Source organism: Nuphar pumila, chromosome 4, assembly GCF_984573655.1.
Source record: "Nuphar pumila chromosome 4, dmNupPumi1.hap1.1, whole genome shotgun sequence".
NCBI classification, from domain to species: domain Eukaryota; kingdom Viridiplantae; phylum Streptophyta; class Magnoliopsida; order Nymphaeales; family Nymphaeaceae; genus Nuphar; species Nuphar pumila.
Genome location: NC_143252.1, coordinates 114800959 through 114815261, shown reverse-complemented (window position 1 = coordinate 114815261; position 14303 = coordinate 114800959).

Genomic DNA, 14303 nt, shown 5'->3' with positions numbered 1-14303 from the left:
TTGTGACAGATAGTGAGAGTGTGCGGCTACAGTGTGTGCTTTGAGTGATAGTGTGTGTTGTGAGAGTGTCGATTGTGAGTGAGAGTGATGTGTGTTGTGCAGTGAGAGTATTGTGTGTTGAGTGTGTGTTGAGTGAATAGCAATAGTGTTGTTTACATAAATGTTTGTAAGTTTGTGTTAGCATATGTGTGTGAGTGTGAGTTAGAGTGATAGTGTGAGTGTTGTGAGCAGTTTGAGTGAGAGTGTGTTGTGGTATTTGCATAGTAGTTAGTCACAACATTGCACATTATATTAGTCACATGTATATTAGCACATGCACATTAGTTAGTTAGAATCTTAGTTTTGTATGGTTACTCAGCATTCATTAAATGTGTGAGTGTGTTTAGCCTTTTATTTTACATTAGTATACTTTAGCATTGTCATGTGTGTATGTTTAGCTTTTTAGCATTTGATTGTGTTTGTATTAGCATTTAGCTTTAAGTATTCATTTAGTGCATAATAGTATAGTTTTATTATCTTCTCTTATGTTGCTTGTGTACTTTTGAATTGTGCAGGGAAAGCAAGTGAGTGATATTTGTTGCACACGCATTCGACATGCAACACGAGGCACGAGCGTAGAAGACACCTTTTGCTTTTCTTTTAGAATTTAGGAATTCAATTCAATTTTTGGGTTGTAATAAAACTATTTTAAACCCTCTGCGTAGGGTATTCATTTGTTGTAATAGTTAATTAGCTTTACTTTTCTAGTACTTTTTCATTTTGGTAATAAAGCATAGTTTAGTTGTGTGTTTGAATACAAGTATCCCCTGTTCTTTGAGTTCGACCCGATCTCCACCACTTGTGAGGACTGATTTTATATTTGGTGTCTGGTTTTCACATTACTTTTCATATAAAAATCTTTTCAAAAATATTTCATAAAACAAAAAGAAGACATCAATAAGCTTCTCATACTTGTAGCTACAATTGAGGGCAAATAAGAAATTTTATTGAGTAGGTAAATGATCTGCTATGAGCTTGACCATCCAAATCCGAGTTCAAATTCATTTATCCAACATCCTATTAATCGAATACCGTGTCGGCCACATCCCATCCGAATTTGAAAAGGTAAGTCTTTATCTTAAATGCTTGAAAACCAAACTAGTTAAATGTAAATGTTCCATGTATCAGGTACCTACATGTAAATAACCCTGAATTTCATAACTAGTGCTTTTTAAAAAGTGACAATTTTCGTCATGGAATCATATTTTCTTACACCATAGTAAACAAACTGAATGATTTCGTGAACTAAACATTTTTGGTTCTCCATCTTTAGCAATTGCATATTTGTTAATGAAACTCGTTTTGCCATTCATAGTATGGAATCCATCACTAATTCAAAGCTCTTCTAGAGTACTTCTCTACTACGCTAGTAATTGATTTCCTTGTACGCTTTCTCATTAATTTTCATGATAATAGCGCTTCTCTACTTGAATAGAGGTTACAAAATGTTTTCTTGAATGATCTTAGACATAGAAAGTAATGACATTGGGAGGCTCACAATTTAATATGTTACAAAGTGCACATATATATACATATACAGCGATTGTGTATTTATTTATTTATTTATTTATTTTCAAATCTTACATATGATGAATCCTCAATAGTCATTTTTTCTACAAGACTTATTGCACGGGAGTGAGTCTTTGTAAACTTATTAGAAAGGGAAAATTTCATTTAAGAAGCCCCACCTTTTGCTCCTAATTTCAAAAGTTGGCCTAACATTTCTGAATTTCTTGATATGTGCTACAAGTTTATTGAAAACTGCCAAATAGGGACCTCAAGAAGGTCCATCATATTGGAAAACATGATCTTTTTAAGTTACACTTAAGGATGGCAGTGGACCGGGCCGGCTGCCATGCTGACCTCTTTGAAATCAAAAGTAACTTATTTACCCTTATAATAAAAAAAAGAGTATTATTATTATCATTTGCAAGGCCTTTAAAAGGCACGAGCGAAAAGAGGATTTTTTTGAATATTCGAACGAGGGGCGTAGTGACGCGTTAACCTCAATATTTTTTCAAATTTTAAGCTTAAAAAATATCAATAAATGTACATCTACCAAAATAACGAATCAAATAAAACAAAGAAAATATATATCAAATTATACAAAAAGAAAAAATAGAGTTAAATGGTAAATACCTTTAGCTAATTTACCGTGTCCATGTTGCTCTTTTTAAGAAACAAATAACTATAGCTATTTAGTTTTGACTCATCACATATCCAAAAACAAACATGGCAAATGGCCATACCAGAGAAAAGAAAAAATAACAAATGATTAAGATTAAAAAAAAAAAAAACAGGTTAATTTCTTGATACATTAAAACCTTTCTCCTAAAATTCAGGTTCCACCTTTTCTGAAATGAATCTAACTTTTTCTACAGTCAAATAAGGAATTATTGTAACCTACCTTTACCCTCATTTGGTTAACCTGAGTTAGATATTTTAAAAAGACAAAAGTACCCTTTTACCTTTTCTTTTTCCCATCTCCGGCACTCCTCAGCTCGTCTTTTCTCCATCGTTCCCACCTGACATCTTTTTTCGTCGGCTTGAACTTGTTCGAAAATATAAATGAGCACAAGCATAAACGAGCTAAGCATAAACCCGATCAGGCTCAGCTTATTGAGTTATATAACGATATAAACTCATATAAGTGCATAATCTGTTTACAAAATAAACAAATAAAGCCGTCTTACCATGATGGGTTAGATGTTGGTCATTTATAGGGGTGGCAATCGGGTCGGGTTGGCGGATCAGCATACCTCAACCCGAACCCGACCCGTTTATTAAATGGGTCGGCTGTGGCAAACACAAACTGTTTATTAAACGGGTAACCCGACACGACCCGCCAGCCCGCTTAATAAACTGGTTGGGTCAGGTAAACAGGTTGTCGGGTTAGCAGGTCAGGTTGGCGGGTTGACCCGTCCACCTAACCCGTTTATTAAACGGGTTAGCCGGGTTGACGGGTTGGCATACCCCTAACACGAACCTGACCCGTTTAATAAACGAGTTAGGCGGGTCGACCCGTTCATTTTTGCCCAACCCGAACCCGCCTAAGAGGCGGGTTGGCGGGTCGTGTCAGGTTTTGCTACCCCTAGTCATTTATAGGTGAGGTTAATGAGTTTGAAAGCCACCAGCTCTTCTCATTGTTTTTCAAAACTTGTTTTACATTGTTTCAAAAAGCATTTAAACTGAAGTTGTTTCAACTGGGTGTGTGCACATGGACAAATAGCTGTTAATTAGGGATGGCAGTGGACAGGGCCAGTCTCAAAATCCTACCCTCTATCCTTGCAAGAGTTTTGATTTTAACCTCCATCCCTGTTGCATGTTCTCCATCCCCTGTCCAAACGTGACGAGGTGGGGCAGAGTTCTGTTTTCTCTCAGTCTACTGTCATCTTTAAAAAAGGATCGGGGACAGGGCAAGGCGGGGATCGAAGACGGGGCGGGACAGGGAAAGAGTAAGTCCATCCTCACCTTCATCCCCACACAGGTTTTGATTTTAACCTCCATCTCCGGTCCAAATGAAGCATGGCTGGGCAGGGCCCGTTTCCCCTTATCCACTGCCACCCCTACTGTTCATGATTGGCTCAAGCTCGGCTAAAACATGCGGCTCATGTGCAGCCCTACTTGGAGCCTCATATTCAATTTCTCTGTTGAAGTAACTTGGTATTATTTAGCATGTTTTTGGTTGTATGTGATTTTTCTACTTTTGTGGCAACATGACTTAACTCATTAATGTTCAACATGGTTTTGTTGTCTAGTTTGGGTTTTTTGTGATTTATAAGGTCCATCATGTATTTCTGGTAAGGGTAAAATAGGAAATCTAAACACACTTAAAAGAATTTTCTGGAGCTAATCCAACGTTGTTATTTGTCTAATGTCAGAGAAAGGTAAGTCTGATTCAGGAGTGGTTGGTAGGAGCTACAGTGTACGTCTCTTTATGATGGGACGTTGCAGGTTCAAACCCAGTGACAAGTTGAATAGTAACTGGTGGGGTCTCACTAACCCGAACTTGCCTTTAAAAAAAAAGAAAAAGGAAATTACTCTTTTCTTTTATTACTTACTACTAAACACGTAGAAAATGTAGTACTCTAAAAAAACATACGTAGAATATGTTACCCCCCAATAGGGCCGGTAGATCCATTTCATGTTCGGGGGTTCCCAAAGAGCGCCACGTATAAGATGCAGACCGAGTAGTATCCCTATGTGTGTCTGCATCACATCACATCATAATTTGGTGTTGTCGCAAAGACTTAAGTACCCTTTACAGCCATTCTCTTCCTCTTCCTAGAACGGACATAAATGCCTTCCATCTAGAAAACTGAGACGGTGGTTCGTGAAAAGGACAAAACTGCTCTCCATCGTTATCGCGCCAAAATTTTAAGCAAAGTTTGCGTATGTAGCAAGCTGTATGTTGTAGGATTTAAATAGTTCAAAACAATCTATTCTCGCCCTAAGCAGAAAACTCTACCGGAGCATACTTTGCCTTCATCTGTTGTCGCCGGATCATCCGTTGCCTTCTTCTGTTGCCGTATACGTTCTTACTGTTTCTTACTCTACAGTTGGAATATCCAAAATCCTATCGTTTTGGTGAGTTTCGTGTAAGCTTTCGTTATGCAATCTGAAGGTTGCTTCTTATACAATGATTTCTAAGTTTTAATCGGCAACGATTTATACATTCAAAGCAATAACGACGTGTGTTTATTAAGATACCTCGATTTGTACATAAGTTTGTTAAATCTTACAACGATGTGTACTTATGAAGCCAAATATTGCGACGATTTGTAATCATGATGATCGTTTAATGTGTTGTGCAGGTAAGCAATGTATTCGGCTCAACAGAGAAGAAATACCTCAGCGTTCTATGCGTTGTCTATTAGAGAAGTGATCCGTCAGTCCCATCTATCTAAGGTTTTTGAAAGGTACCAAAATATACTTAACATTGAGAATGATAAAGATAAGGAAAAAGCGTTGAAATTGTATCATGCGGAGGATTATCCAGCAGATATCAAGGTTGCAGACCAAAGGAGGGATGCAGAACAACTAAAGATGCAGAAGAAGGATGACCAAGAGAAGGCAAAGCAAAGAAATAAGGAGGAGAATGAAAAGAAAAGGCAGAGGAGATGGAAAGGCAATTAAACAATTTAAAGGAGGATGCTAAGACGCAAGCACGAAAGCTGTTGTTGGAGCATATAGCAATGCGCAACAGGGTAAAGCTATTGAAGGAGGCGGAGGAAAGGCGAAGGCAATTGAATAAGGAGGAGGAAGAGAAGGAACTGAATAAGCTTCATGATGAGGAAGAAAAGGAAAGACGAATGAGGGAGAAGAAGTTTAAGGAAGAGAAGGAAAGGCAAAGGAAGAAGGAGTTTGAGGAAAAGAAGGAAAGGCAAAGGAAGGAGAAGGAGGATGAGAAAAATAAGGAAAGAGAAAGGAAGGAGAAGGAGGAGGATGAAGAAAAGGAAAGAGAAAGAGAAAGAGAAAGGAAGAAGCAGGAAGAGGAAGAAAAGGAAAGAGAAAGAAAGAAGCAGGAAGAGGAAGTAAAAGAAAGACGAAAACAACTTGAGGAAGAGAAAGAAAGGCGGCAGAAGAAGAAGGAGGTCGAGAAAAAAAAGGAAAGAGAAAGGAAGGAGAAGGTGGATGAAGAGGAGAAGGAAAGGGAAAGACAGTGGACCAACCTGAAAGGCCTAGGTTGGAGGGATTAGTTAAACAGGAGAAAAGTGCGACCAAGGTAAATAAATTCATCTTGTCTGTGAAGATTTAATAATATGTTTAGCGATTTTGGTATAGCGATTACTATGTTAGGTATTAATATATATAGCGATTACTGTGATAGTGTGTGTGCAACCAATATTATTTATAACGATTAATAGAATATTATTTATAAGTACAAATGATACTAATTTATAATTGGTAGGAATAATATGTTATTGTGTGTTACAGGGAGGTCACAGAAAAAGTAGAGCACCAGGTGAAAAGCTAGGAGGTCGGTGTCAATGGCCTGTAATTCTGTCGTGGTATGGTCAGTTGAGTGCATATCAGAAGAACCGATTACGAAACATGCACTTTGGTGGTCTTTTGGACCAACAATATTTTGAAACTTGCTGGAATACCATGACCCACCTGGTAAATAAGTGGAATGTTAAGACAAACACATTCCAGTTTGATTCTTTTGAGATCACCATGACTCTAGAAGATATGTCGAGGATCACTGGCCTTAAGTGCGATGGCAGTGTTGTCCTATTACGGCATTCAAACTATAATGCAAGGGAAAAATGTACGTTCTAGGAATGTTGATGGACGAATGGAGTCAATGTATTTCTGGTGGAATCAATTCCACATCAATGAAAGTCTCATCTTTTCATAATAAATGGGAAGGTCGCTCTGCTACTTGTGCATCTGAAATAGCTGACCAAGAGTTGCGTGGCTTCATTCTTTATTTTTTTGGTCTTACTTTATTTTTCGATTGTTCTGGTTCAAGAATAAGTTACATGTGACTGCAGTACCTGGAAGACTTAGACAAAGTCGACAACTATGCATGGGGTGCCGCTATGCTCGCACACTTGTACAATCAACTCTACCGTGCGAGTAATGGTACGAAAACAGTCAGGGAATTTTGGCCATTTGTTCAGGTATTTGTTTATTACATACTTAGTAATTATAGACTAAGCTTATTAAAGGTTGTAGTGTTACTAATATATTGTTTTTGTTAGGCTTGGGCGTGAGAACATATTATCTCATTGCGTCCATATTGTGGCCCTGTGATTTATGGTTTTCCAAAGATCGATCGTTGAGCTAGAATAAACGTCACAGTTCATAATTCTAAGTCCATTTTAGATGGGCTGCAACTAAATGAGGTAAACGTTCTAAAATTGTTTACAATCAGGTCAACATTTATCATTCAATATTATAAATTGTTGTAATGTTTAGCATTCTTAAGTAATCATCATTGTAGAATTTTGTCATCCATAGTACATATCATTGTCGTCATATCATTCTTAAGTAAATTGTAATATATTTGTCACTTGTTATTAAAAAGAATTACCATTGTACATGTTTTGTGGAGACCGTATAGAGATGGGGAGGACGATGACCAAGACATTGTTGCAGAAGCTGCTAGATTGTCTGACCACGATTTGTGGTTGTTTTGCAATTATGAAGCTGAGTTGCAGCATGGTAGTCGAGTTCTCCTACAATCTGGCTTGGGGCAGTCTATCCCAAATAAGCTTTTGGAAGTAAGAAGGAAGATGAATAGTGGTGGGGGCAGGAACGTGAATTGGCGCGAACGCTACAAGGATGAATTATTAATTTGGAACACAGGTGGTGTTCGTGACGTATCGTATGATTATAAAGGATGACAATTTGATCCCTTCTATTTCCAAAGGTATTGGAAACCTATGCGGCGAAATCTGGAGATTGAGAAAATTGGGAACCCATGCCTCCCAATTGCCCCCTTTCATGTTGCATCCCAGCATCTACAATCAGTCTGTCGTCCCCCTCTGGCTACAACAATGATTCTCTCAGTAACAAATCGCGATGAAGAGCGAACACATGTTACAAAAGAGAATGTTGTCTCCGCCGCAAGGTTCGAACTGATGAAGAGAGAGAATAAGAAATTAATGACGGATATAAGCAATATAGGGAGACAATTGAACTCAATGGTAGAGATGATGACCAATTTTTTTAATCAGATGGACACAACCAAGAGGCCACTGAGGATAGACAGTCCGCCAAGAAAAAGAAAGAGACAAGTTGTCTATCATATTTCATCTGATTCGTCAAGTGTCACAGAATAAACCCTAGCTATTCTTTTTTATCATGATAGTTATTTATTGTAATTCTATAAGTAATTGTCGTAACGTGACATTCTTTTATTGTTTAATTCTTTTTTATTACATCTAACAGAGATGTTTCGTCTATGGATCTCGTAAATAAATAAACTTTAATTGAAAATAGATGTCTGTTGTGCAGAAATTGTGGCATTGCCTAACCTCCTTGATTGAATGAAAATCACAATATAACTTGTCATTTTTTAATGACAATCGCAATGAAAATCACAATAGATGTCTGATTTGTATGAGTAATATTGTTCACAAATCGCAATATAACTCATCATTTTTTAATGAAAATCGCAGAATACATGCGATTTATGTGGTCAACATGGTCCCGTAATCGATGTTAGGAAATGATTAAGGTCAGCATCGATATAATAGATCATTTCTATTCAGCAATCGTTGTATTTGTCTCCGCCTCGATAGAAAATCACAAAAAGGATTTGCGATGTATGCCATGAACAATATTCAACAAGTTATGACGTCGTAAATGATATCAGTCAACAGCAACACGAAAAGTTTGATGCTCAGAAATCGCTATAGTTATTTGTTGTAATTCTATAACTAATTGTTGTAACATCATTCTATAAGTAATTGTCGTAACGTGACTATTGAAGGAAAATCACAATATAACTCATCATTTTTTAATGACAATTGCAATAAAAATCGCAATAGATGTATGATTGGCATGAGTAATATTGTTCACAAATTGCAATATAAGTCATCATTTTTTAATGAAAATCGCAAAACACATGCGATTTATGCGGTCAACAAGGTCCCGTAATCGACTTTAGGAAATGATTAAGGTCAGCATCGATATAATAAATCATTTTTGTTCAGCAATCGTTGTATTTGTCTCCGCCTTGATAGAAAATCGCAAAAAAGGATTTGTGATATATGCTGTGAACAATAATTGAACAAGTTCTGACGTCGTAAATGATATCAGTCAATAGCGACACGAAAAGTTTGATGCTCAGAAATCGCTATAGTTATTTGTTGTAATTCTATAACTAATTGTCATAACGTAATTCTATAAGTAATTGTCTTAACGTGATGATTGAATGCCAAATCGCAATATAACTCATCATTTTTGAATGACAATCGCAATGAAAATCATATTAGATGTATTGTTCACAAATTGCAATATAACTCATCATTTTTGAATGAAAATCGCAGAACACATGTGATTTATGCAGTCAACAAGGTCCCGTAATCGATGTTAGAAAATGATTAAGGTCAGTATCGATATAATAGATCATTTCTGTTCAGCAATCGCTATATTTGACTCCGCCTTGATAGAAATTCGCAAAAAGGATTTATGATGTATGCCGTGAACAATAATTGAACAAGTTCTGACGTCGTAAATGATATCAGTCAATAGCGACACAAAAAATTTGATGCTCAGAAATCGCTATTGATGATCATCAGTAAATTCAAATTGCGCCATAGGTTGCCGGCCAAAAGTGGTATGATATGGTTCCTGCTCAGAAATCGCTCATTTGCAGGGACACCTTAAATGCAAACCGCGAAATAGGATTTCAATTCATGAGTTCAACAATGCCTTATAATATTCGGCTTTTGGTAAACGCAGTCATCGGTAAGAAGATTTTGTTGATCGCAAATGGTAGTATTGCTGAACAACGTGCACAAAGCATTAATCGAGGTCATAAGGCATTCTCATCCAATCATCGTATTACTGACACGCCTCGCATGTTCTAGAGTACACTAAGTGGAAAGGGATATAGGTCATCAATAGGCTGGCCATGTAGGAAATGTAACGTCTGTTGTTTAGAAATCGCAATTTTCCTCGTAGCCAATGAATAAAAATTGCAAAACTCATACGCGATTAATGGAGCAAAAAATGACTCTATTAGCTCAACCTCTATGAATGCGACGTATATTGTTAACAATCGCTATACACGTTAATTTCAATTGTATGCAATTAACAAAGGTTACTAATGTTTGGTCGAGTAATAGGTTAGCGATTCATGCAACCGCCAATGGCTGGTAATAATCGCTCTTTGTAAATGGTGTAAGTCAATATCGATTTGTGATGTATGCGGACAACAAGACGGAACAATTTTGCCGATGTTAAATGATAATAGTCTAAAGCGATAATGAACGTTTGTTGTTAAAAAACCGATAAGGAAAGTCTGTGGCATGAATATATCGATGTATCCACATATGATAATCAATACAATAATCGTCAAAGATTATACATACCTGGACACCGGGTTATGTCGGGTCGGGTCAATCTTCCACTCAACTATTGTTATAATATGCAGTCGAAATGACGTTTTTTTATTTATTTAAAATACAATCAATTAATTTGCGGGCGGTTTTCAAAAAAGGCGGTATGTGAAATGACGTTTCCTTTATATTTCACTGACGACGTCGATTCCATAGCTACGTTGCAAAGGTGTCATCAATATTTTCGTCTAGGCATGGCGCCGAAGAACAGGACGATGGGAGCAACCATGGCGTCAAAGAAGATGATGATGGGAGCAATACGACCAGTCATGGCACCGAAGAAGAGGACGATGGGAGCAATACGACCAGGCATAGTGCCGAAGAAGAAGACAACCACATCCACAGGACCAGTACTATCGCTTAAGGCGTATATTTTTTGAACCTCATGACCTAAAAAGACAACATTTGCCTTTTTATGTCGTATATTCGATTTGTATTGTTTATTGTACAAAATAATTTCAATGTCGAATTCTGAATACTATGTTCATGGTGCACTCAGTGCAACATCCACAGACAAGGGTGGGCGACAACGCTCTAAAGAGTTCGAAGATAACATCAATCAGATGCAAGATGAATTTGCAGACGGGAACACTATGAGTAATTTTGTACGTGTGTAATCACTATCATTTTCTATGTCATCGGTTTGACATGCATTTGAAGTTCAAAAATTTTTGCAACTATACAATGTGTGATTTTGTCAATTATATTCAAAGCAACGCAACAAGCAATATCGTACGCATCATCACCTCTTATTTCATGGTATGTCTGTTCTGTTATTGTTTTATTTGCTTTTATGACTTACTCATGTTTCTTGGTGGTTAAACCTTATTATTTCGTGCACCAGACGTACGTCCGACGAAAGCCATACAGTAGTGAATTCGTAGATGCACTACCTTGTTGGAATACTGATGATGACTGTGTAGACTTTTCGAATTTCAAAAAGGTAAGTGAACAAACCTCTTCTCCAAGGTTTAGTCTTAACATCCCCATCACGATATGTCTATGGATTTATAAAATATTGTATCGATTCGCAGATTTTACTTCCTACACTCTGGCAAAATCTCGAACATTGGGTCTTATACGAGATGAATTTACGGGAAAAAAAACTATGGTGCTACAACTCATTGAACTGCCACAGTGGTATAGAACGTGACGCTATGCATTTGGTAAGCTTCTATCTATAGGTGAATTGTAGCTATTTGAGGTGGATCAGATTTTACTACGTTCTCCATTTATCACAGGCATGATTCTTAAACGACCTTTTGGGTGTCGACATTGCCGAGTGGATGTTGCTCTGTGCTAACGATGGTCTTTTACAAAGTAATGGTGTCGATTGTGGCATATTCGTAATGAAGCATATTGAAGCAATATACAATAGAGAAGAACCTTGTTTTGACGCTGTCTGAGCTTTGTATCCGTTGTTATTGGGAAATCATGTTATATATTGGTTTCACATTACATATTTTGTTGCATGAAGATATACCGGAAGTACGCGACGAACTATGCCAAAATTTGATTGAGTTCAAAAAGTCGGCAGACAAATAATCAGCCAACAAGATTACTTACAAAGGAAACAAACGACACGCTCCAGAAAAGTTTACAAGGATGTAAATAGATTTCTAACAGATTTTGAAGACTGTCTACACCAATTTCCGTAGGAAAAATTTGTAAGCATATAAATTTTATAAATCTGTCTTTGTTGAAATATAATTTGAACTTTACAAAACACGCTTGTAAATCGTTGTACTGCTTCATCTACTTCATTAAATCATAACGAGAAATAGTTTTGTGTTGTATGCGGTGAACCAATGCTAGTAATTCTGCTCTTCAGTAATTAAAAATACTGCACAACGAAAGATATTTTGTTGTTATTCAGAAATCTTTGTATAACTCACACTTCATGAATGAAAATCGCGGAAATAGATTTCTGCGATTTGTGGTCCACAAAGGCACGTAATGTTCACCCTTAACAAATGACGTAGTAATTATCGATAAAAAAAGTTTATTCCTCAGAAATCGCTGTGTTGCTGAACTTACGAGAATGAAAATCATAATAAAAATACTGCACAACGAAAGATATTTTGTTGTTGTTTCGAAATCTTTGTATAACTCACACTCCGTGAACAAAAATTGCGGAAATAGATTTCAGCAATTTGTGATCCACAAAGGCACGTAATGTTCACCCTTAATAAATGATGAAGTAATTATCGATAAGAAAGGTTTGTTCCTCGGAAATCGTTGTATTGCTAAACTTACGAGAATAAAAATCGTAATAAAAATACTGCACAACGAAAGATATTCTGTTGCTGTTTCGAAATCTTTGTATAACTCACACTCCATGAACGAAAATCGTGGAAATAGATTTCAACGATTTGTGGTCCACAAAGGCATATAATGTTCGCCCTTAACAAATGACGAAGTAATTATCGATAAGAAAGGTTTCTTATTCAGAAATTGTTGTATTGCTGAACTTATGAGAATGCAAATTGTAATATATATGCCCCATCGTGAACAAAATTAGTGCATAGCTAGAAAAGATGCTTGATACTTAGAAATCGTTCTATTGCTCAATGTTATTGAATTAAAATCGCAAATGATGAACCAGTCTAAACAATGTCTCATTTTTTGTGAAGGGATTAGTTGGGAGAGTGACTCGGGTCGACTCATTGTCGAGGTGTAAGTCCATACTAAAGCGATTTGTTGGGACGAGGGTGGACGAAGTTGTGGATTTGTATAAGACCAAAAACTATTTCTAAAATCAAACCCACACGATACGTGCTATCGTGATTTGAACTACTATGTCCAATCACAATGATTAGTTTTGTATACAGCTGTATGAAATGACATTGTTTAATTTCATTAATGCGTAGTGTATTTTATTTGAGATTTGCTCTGTGTTTATCAAAACTGTCGTATTTTTTTTAAAACTGGTGGAGAATGATAGGATGTTTCATTTATATATGGATGACACATCACACAGGTTAAGGATGTGTTCCACTTTGCTTCGTGAATAAGGAACCGACAAACCGACAATTCATCCATAAACAACTTGTTCTTGAATTGAGTGTATAAGCGGCTTCAACGCAAATGAGGTATCCGTCCAGTCTTATTTCAGATGTTTGCAAACTCATAATTAAAGGAAACAACGTTTCACAGTCCAATTTTTTTTAAATTATTGCACAAGATGTCATGGTAGTAGCAGTGAAGATGACGTTAGACCACCATTTTGAATAGCAAACCTATCTTATCGCTGTGTACTATTTATAATTACGAAAGTGACATTAATGGCACTTGTTGATCGCACTCGTCGTGAATCTCTTTTGTGATTTTCATTCTGTGAGTGTCAGCAATAAAGCGATGTGTAAACATCAAGCATTTCCTATCAATGTTGACTATTATCATTTCGAACATTAGAAGCCTTTGTTGATTGCATACATCACAATCTAATTCTGCGACTGTGAATCATGCGGGTTGAGAGCACATCTTTAATCAATTACAAGCTTTCATTATTTGCGCATGCTTACCGTATAAATCTCATGTTTTCCTTGCGATTTGCATTCAATGACGACGAAGAATATTGCAATTTCAAAACAACAAACGTTCTTTATCGCTGTTGAGTATTATTATTTTTGGGCGAACATACATGGTTTTTTAGAGCATGCATAAATCATGTTTGTTGTAAGATATACGCTCATGATAAAGGTCAATAGCGGTAAGATATGTTTGATGATCAGGAATCACTCTTTTGCTGAGACACTTTAATTGCAAACCACGAAATAGGATTGCGATTCATGCGGTCAACAACGACTTGTAATATTCGGTCGAAATAGGATAGATTACACACAAGTTTGTTGTGTCGTCTCTAAAATCTACTTGGCATAGATGAACATGAAATTACTCTGGCGTGGTGGTCACCGTTGTTCGTTGCCTTTTAGATCCTCGTGACGGCTACGTTAGTTTCTCCTCCGCAATTAGAAAGACCATCAATTTTTTGCAGAGTTCTTCGCAGAATCTAGGTATATCAACCTGCATAAAAAAACTCTAATGTGGAACCAATAGATATGCATTTAATCCCCAATAATAGAGGCCAAGAAATGACATACAACATCAAAACAGGGTTCTGCACCATTGTATATCGCTTCAATGTACTTCATTACAAATACGCCGCAATCAACGCCATTATTTTAT